The following is an 8,254-nucleotide window of genomic DNA, read 5'->3' on the forward strand; positions in this document are numbered from 1 at the left end:
AAAGCTAGTAAACAATCTTCAGAACAGGATGGTAGTGTAAAGAGATACGTATAGTTCAATGGAACACAAGAGAGAGTCCAGAAACAGACCCACATGTATATGGTCATTTGATTTTCAATGAGGAACCAAAACGATCCTATGGATAAAGCAGTCTTTTCAACAGGTATGGCTGGCACAACTCTCTATTAATATGGAGAAACATGAACACTGATCCCTATCTCACAAAATACACAAAATTTAATTTGAGATGAATGATAGATTTAAATGTAAAAGCTAAAACTATAAAGCTTCTAGAATAAAACATAGGACAGTATCTTCATGACCTGCAGATGGGCAGAATTTTCTTTGGCAGGAGGCAAAAAATAATAATTACCAAGGAAAAAATCATAATTTAGATTTTATAAAAATTAAAAATTTCTGCTCATCAAAAACTTAGTTAAGAAAATGACGGTGTGCAGTGGCTGCGCACAGTGGCCTCCTCAGTAGTGAATGCAGCCTGTTGCTCCTAGGGGTTGTCCTAAGGGACTTTGGAGACCACACTTTCCAGTGAACATGCATGTCTGATCTCATGCTGTCTCCAGTCTAGGCTCCAGACTCGGTGCCTTTGGAAAGCCCCAGGGCATAGTGACCATGGTTCACCCATCCACACCAAGCTGCAGAACAAGGAGCATGTGATTGAAGCCCTTCACAGAGCCAAGTTCAAGTTCCCAGGTGGCCAGGTGACCCACATCTCCTGGGTCTTTAGTGGGGCTTTACCAAGTTTAATACAGATGAATTTGAAGACGGGGCAGCTGAAAAGCAGTTTATCCTGGATGGCTGTAGGGTCAAATACATCCCAATTGTGACCCCCTTGGACAAATGGTGAGCCCTGCACTCCTGAGAGTTTCTGCGTCGCCCCCTCCTTACTCACACCCACCAATAAATCCCTACTTCCTATCCAAGAAAGAAAATGCATAACAAGTCACAGACTGAGAGGAAATATTTTCAAAACATGTCCATTAAAGGAATTATATCAAGTACAAATAAGGAACTAAAACACAATAAAAACACAAACAACCTGATAAAGGGCAAAATATTTGAGCAGACATTTCAAAATAAGATGGATGCACTAAATGTATGCCTGTCCTATGACCCAGCATTTCCACTTCTAGGTATTTACCCAAAAGAAAAGAAAACATAATCCACAAAAATACTTTTACGAGAATATCCATAGAAGCTTTGTTCACAGTAGCCCCTAACTGGAAACAATACCTCATAACGGGAAAAATGGATAAACAAATTATAACCACTACTTAATGATACAAAGGAACAGAGTATCAACACATGCAGCAAAATGGATAAACCCCCAAAACATGATGTGTACGTACTATTTGGTTCCATTTACATGAAATTCTAGAAAGATTTTTTTAAAAATGAAAACTGATTGCTTCTGCAAGATGAGAACAGTGATTGACTGGAAAGGGGCATGAACAGACTTCCTGTGTGATAGAAATGTTCCATATCTTGATAGGGATTTGGGTTACACATGTGTAAGCATTTGTCAAATCTTCTGGAAGAATATACTTATAATCTGTGTATTTTACCGTATCACTGATATAAATTTAACACCCCCTGACACATTCACACACACAAAGAACCACCAGCAAAAACTGAATTCTGCTTAATGATATACATGATGAAGTGTTTTGGAGTGACATATACTGATGGTCTGCATCTTACTTCAAAATATACCAAAAATAAGATGTCTTGAAGGGTAGATATATGGATAGATATTTGAAGGCGATATAGCAAAATGTTCAGATTTGGAGAATCTACATGCTGAATACTCAATTGTGAGTACTCACACTTCTTTTCATGTTTAAAATTTTATAATAAACCTTTGGGGGGAGGGGAGTCCAAAGAGGGAATGTGAAGCTGGTCAAGAATGGAAAAAACTAAGAACTGCCTTGGGGTGAGAGCAGGAAGGAGTGGTCAGGATTTCCTGGGTGAAATAAGGTTCAGCTAGGGTTCTACAGCCCCTGTGTGTCAGAAAGCCAGTCAGCATGAGTCCCCGGAGTTCTCTGTCAACAGTCATCCCGAGCCAGCCTGATCACACCTATCCAATAGGACATCTGAAGGACAGCATGGTGCCATCACATTTTCCATCTCCCAATGAGAGTGTCCTCCCCATAAAACCGGAGGTTCCCAGGGCAGGGACTAGGTATCCCCCATCAGACTAAGTGCTTACTTTAAATAGGACCTACGTCTTCCCCATCACACCAGGAGCTACCTTAGGCTAGAAGTTGTCTTTTCCATCTGCTTAAGAACTCTCAGGATGGGGACTAACTCCACCATCAGAAGGCCTCCCTGGATGCATCTGCCATTTGATAGGGGCTTTTCAGAGGCCTGCCAATGGTTTCCTGTGTTTCCTCCATGATTCCCACTTGGATTGTGTAGGCTGAGGGAGTGAGGGAGGAGTGACTGACAGTATCCAAGCAGGAACGCTCTAACTTCAATCATCCCAGAAGCCGACACTCACTTACATTTAGCCAGGGAAAAGCAACATTAATTCAGTGTAGTGATTGAGACTTTACACGCCCTAAAGTGAAGAAATTCTAACTTGAGGTTCCCCCAGCAACTGTAGCTGGGCAACGTCACCCCCAGGCATTGGCAGCAGGTCACAGCGCTCAACAGCTTATTGGGCAGGTGGGAACACATCCGCCTTCACACACCTGGGCTCACAGGAACTGAGGGTGGGGTGTGCCCAGATATCCAGAGAAAGGGGGATGGTGCTGAGGCCCCAGGAAGAAGAACAGACAGCAAAAGAGAGAGAGGGAAGAGCTTCTCTTCTTTAGAGGACTCCATGAGACAACTAGTATATCTCCCCCATATCTCATTCTCTCTCCCTCTCTCTCTCTCTCTCTCTCTCCCCCACCCCCGCCATCTCATGAATATACAGATGCACAGCTTAAAGTATGATTCATGTTCTCAAGGGTAAGTTCCCTAGCAACTGATGACACATTTTCAAGGGGTTGCACGATTGGACACTAGACACCTGGCTGAGAAATGGAACAAACTTGGTTATTGTATGGGATACAAGATCTATCCATCTCCCGTCCTTCAAGCCAGTTTCTCCCAGAGCCTCCCCCAACCTCTGACCCCTATAAGTTTGATTAACTCCCAGCTTTTCTTTGGGACTCACTTTCTAGTGTGATAATACAGCTTGTTTTTATTATTCTGGGTGAGAGGGAGAGAGGGCCATTAAGCTAGGCCACAAGAAGTAATCTCCCGTTTTCTATGTCAGAGTTTTTGAAAGCATCATCCTGTGTTGCTTCCAGTGATAGGAAACTAAATAACCTAAGAGGTCTTTCACTACAAAACAACTAGCTCCTGCAAAAGCAGACTTAAGTGCATTTCCAGGGTCAACATAAGTAAGAGAAATATGTGATAGTCCCATCTACCCCTCCAAATTTACTGAAACTAGGGCAAGGAGTAAGAAGCAGCAAGGCAACTCAAGAGACAGGTGTTGGAACAAGACAAGGATACTTACTTCCATCACTGCTACTTAACTACTAGAGCAATTAGACAAGAAAAATAAATAAAAAGCATCCATGTTGGAAAGAAGGAAGTAAAACTACCTCTGTTTATAGATAATATGATCCCCTATGTATAAAAATCCCAAATAACTCACAAGAAAGCTAGCAATTCAGCACAGTTGTAGGGTATAAGATCAGTTGTGTTTCTATATACCTGCAATATAGAAAAGGAAGTTAAGAGAACCAAATAATTCATAATTGCATCTAAGAGAATAAAATATTTAGGAATAAACTTAACCAAGGAGATGAAAGACTTATACGTTGAAAACCACAAAAATGGCCAAAAGAAATTAAAGAAGGCCTAACTAAATGGAAACTTAGGGGAGCAAAATTTACTACCCCAAAATGTATCTCTTTGGCATGTGAATTATTTTATGTTGATTACTTTTAAGAAATAGAAGACTCAAGAAGTTTTTCTTTATTGCCTCCGCTCTAACTGCCTAAAAGAAATTTAGAGAGGGGACCTGTTCCAGGAAGAGGGCTATCAGCATAGATGACTACAGTATAATATGAACTAGGTGTGGTAGACAGGAAGGAACCCTACAAAGTCATGTTAAAATTGTTCTGTGTTTCATTGTCTCTGCACAACCCAGCAAATATTTGTTTACCAAATATTTACTCCTTTTCATCCTCCTGTGAATTGTCTTCCTTCTCTTCGAAGTCGCAGACCCATACCCCCTTCTCCTTAGCTCTAGATGGCATATAAGCCCCAACTGCCTGACTGCCTGGAGGCCTCACATTCTTACGGAGCTCCTGTAGGTGCATGACTAAACTTGATTTTCTCTTGTAATCTATTCATGTCAATTTAATTCTTAGACCAGCCAAAAGACCTTCAAAGGGTAGAGGAAAATTTTCCCTCCCCAACAAAACACATCCCATGTTCATAGGTAGGAAGACCATATTGTTAAGATGCCTATACTAACCGAAGTGATCCACAGATTCAAGGCAATCCTTATCAAAATTCCAATAGCGTTTTTTTGTTTTCTGAAATGAAGAAGCCAATCATCAAATTCATGTGGAGTTGTAAGGGGAACCTGAACAGCCAAAACAATCTTAATAGATAATAACAAAGTCAGTGGACTCATATTTCCCCAGTATCAAAACTTACTACAAAGCCATAGTAAACAAGAATATGGTACTGGCATCAGAAGGCATTATCAAAACATTGAGAAGACAACCCACAGAATGAGAGAAATTACTTGCAAATCATTTGACCTCAGATATTGCAATTATCCCACTAGAGTGTAAGCTGCATGAAAGCAGGTATTTTTATATGTTTTGTTTACTGTTGAATGCCCAACTTCTACAACAGAAACTGGCACATAGTAGACACTAAATAAATACTTGATGGATAGTCAGATATAAAAATAAAATGAATATGTATAAATGTTTAAAGGAAACTTGCATATTAAGGTCTTTTAGGATACTTGCCGAAGGTCACACAGCTAAAAAGTGGCAGAATCCAACACTCAGTCCAGGAGGGTCTGTCACCAAAACTGGGTCCTTAACCTCTATGTTATTATACTGCTTCCCCGGTAACCCAAGGTTAGACCAAGGTTTGGTTTTTGAGGGGAGACAGCAGAGTGGAAGTTTTCAGGCCATGTCCAACTTGAGTTGTTTCTTAGTTAGGACTCCATCTGGACTCCCTCTCAACACCTACTTGCCTTTCGAAGAAAACATTTCCCAGGAAATGGGCACCCCATGTCTTTCCATACATGTGAATAGAGTGGGAGGAAGGGAGAGTTGTTGAGGGTTTTTTCTTTATTCCTTTCTTCTCTCCTTCTTTTTGGGAAACTGTCCGGGGGATGTGGTGCTGGCTGCTCGTGGGGGCAACTGCTACAATCAGAGCTGTTTCGAAGCAAAGAACTAATTTACTGCATGAATGACTTTAGCTCAAAAGAAGAAATAAGGACGATCAGGAGTCCTAAGGGAGCAGAATAATAGGGTAATTTACACGGGGAGATGAGGGAGATGGGAGAAACACGCAGGGTAATTCTTCCGTATAATCTTTATTTTATATTTTTGCCCTTTTTCCCTTTGCCTCTCTGGGGACAAAGCCTCAGCTCAGAGATGCTTCCTGGCCATCCCCAGGGTTGATATCTGAAAAAAAAATGAAAGGGCACCGGAGAGGAGGCTTCTCAGACTGAGGAAGAGAAGGTCGAGAGGTGGTTTCATGGCTGTTCTCTAAAGTCAGCTTCTACTGGGAGGATGGTCTGTGGGAGGTTCCCATTAAGCCTTGTGGTTGGTGAGGGATTACAAAGGAGGGCTTCAGATGTCTGAGTGCTCTGTACAAAGGAGCGGCTATCTGTACCACCAGCTTGGGCTACCCCAAGCTAAGGGCTCACTATTGCCCCTATTATAGACTGTATGTCTGTGTCCCCCCCTAAATTCATATGTTGAAATCCTAACCTACAGTGTAATGGTATTAGGTGGGGGCCTTTGGGATGTGATTAAGTCATGAGGGTAGAAGCCTCATGAAGGAGATTAGTGTTCTTATAAAGGAGATACTAGAGATCTCTTTCACCCTCCTTCCACTATGTGAGGACATAAGAAGTAGGTAGTCTACAACCCAGAATGGGGCTCTTACCAGAACCCAACCATGCTGGAACTCTGATCTCAGACATCCAGCCTCCAAAATTGTGAGAAATAAGTTTCTGTTGTTTATGTCATCCCGATCTATGGTAATTTATTATAGCACCCCAAATTGACTGAGACCACCCCCAGATTCTTATTTTCCCAGCATAGAGAAGATAAGGGCTGGAAGGACTCTTGGATAGCATTTAGTCCAAGACACACATAATCCACATCAAGGAGATCACCGAGGCTTGAGTTCCAGGGCTTACTTCAGTGCATACTAGTTAACCTTGGGCTTTCTCATGTGTAAAGTCAATATTGTCATCTTCACTGATATCTGTGAGGATCAAATGAGATGGTGCCTGACAAAGCACTTTGTAAACTGCAAAGTACCATATGAATGTGAGGTATTGTTGCTATTTGTCAACGAAGGAAACTCAGTACCAGAGGGGTTAAATGACTCATCCAAAGTCACATTGCAAGTAAATGCAGGACGAGGGCTTGAACATACATCATCCTCCAGAGACAGTGTGGTGTAGTGGTTAACAGTATAGACTTTGGAGCAGGCTGCCTGGTCTGCCATTTGCCACTTTGAGTAAGTTAGTTAACATTCCTGTGCTTCAATTTTTCCATTTGTCAAGTGGGGATAATAATAGTACTGACCTCATAGAGTGAGTTGTGTGACTATATGAGTTAATATATGTGAAGAATTTAGAACAATGCCTGCAAATGGCTTTTAGTAAGTGCCAACTATCACCATCATTCAGGAAATCTGGGCTAAACCCAGGAGATTTCAAATCATGTGGGGATCCCCCTTGTGGAAGCTCTCAAAGACCAAGAATGAAGAAGTGAGAGTCATGTTCAGCAATAGGTATTCAGGTTAGGCTGAGGTAGAGCTTCAAGTCTAGTAGAACCAAAAGGTCCTTCCTTGGAGTCAGGAGATCTGAGTTCTTGTCCCAGCTTGCCACCTAAGGCAGTCTCTCTGAGGCCCAAGCATCTTGTCTATAAAATGAAACTGACAATTCTTTCCCAACTTGTCCATTCTATAGGGCTTTGCTTACACCCAAGTGGAAAGTCTCATAAACTATAAAGTTCTGTGGACTTACTTAGATTATTCCTGGCCATATAGATCGCTGAAATAATTTTTGCAGGAGAGAGGAGGGAAGGGTATGATTTTTCCTGCCTCTGAAAAATGCAAACAAGAGCCAGCTCACAGAATGTTGGGTTGCCATCCTTTCTGACAGTGGAAGGATATTCAGGGTCTTCTGTGGCATAAGCCTGGTCAGGGTCCTCCCCAGAGTAGACACAAGGGAGGTAGAACAGGGAAAGTCAGCTACCTACTCCACACCAGCCTCCACATCCTACAACAGTTATACATATGAAACCAAGCTAATTATATATCTCTACATCTTTCAAAGTCCCATATCACACAGCTCCCCTCCTTCAGAAAGACTTCCTGGAGTCCTCCAGCAAGAGATCCTCACCTCTTCCCCCAGGATAGTTCTGCTGCTTACATAAATGGCTAAATCTCAATTAACTAGAGTAATGGAACACAAGGGCGTGGAAGGAAGCCACAAATAGAGCTGAGTCACAAATAAAACAAAGCTGTAGTCAATCCTCCATCACATGTTATCATGTGGGTAGGTGGACACTGGACCCAGAGGTGCTCACTTCTCAGAAGGGGCTTGGAAATTGGGCATATGAAGTCATACAGTGACCAAGTGTAACTACAGAGTGTAACTACAGAAAGGCGTTAACCTTGGGATCAGAAAGCTTGGAGTAGGGATGGAGAAGATGAAGTGGGCTGTTCCAGTTGGGGCAGAGGTAGGGGCTTAGATATGACCCTCTAACATGGAATCACAGACATTCTCCCTTCACGAAAGAGGTCTCAATATGCACTAATCACCTCTTCTAGGTCCCTTTATGGGAGTTAAGCACATCCCAGTTTCTAAAGTATTTTAGCCACAGGTAATGCATTAGTTAGCCTCCAGATAATGACATGGTAATAGTCTTATTGTTATACATCCTCTACTACATTGTCATTTGTTACCTTTACAACTCCCCCACCCATCAGATTGGGAACGCTTTGAGGGAAGGGATTGTGT

General features: G+C 42.1%; 1 pseudogene; it reads left to right on the forward strand.

Annotated features, from left to right (window-relative positions):
- The first annotated feature begins 417 nt into the window (after positions 1-417).
- Positions 418-539, forward strand: LOC113908356 (annotated as a pseudogene).
- Positions 540-8,254: the final 7,715 nt, after the last annotated feature.

The sequence above is a fragment of the Zalophus californianus genome, chromosome 16 (assembly GCF_009762305.2).
Source record: "Zalophus californianus isolate mZalCal1 chromosome 16, mZalCal1.pri.v2, whole genome shotgun sequence".
Lineage (NCBI taxonomy): Eukaryota > Metazoa > Chordata > Mammalia > Carnivora > Otariidae > Zalophus > Zalophus californianus.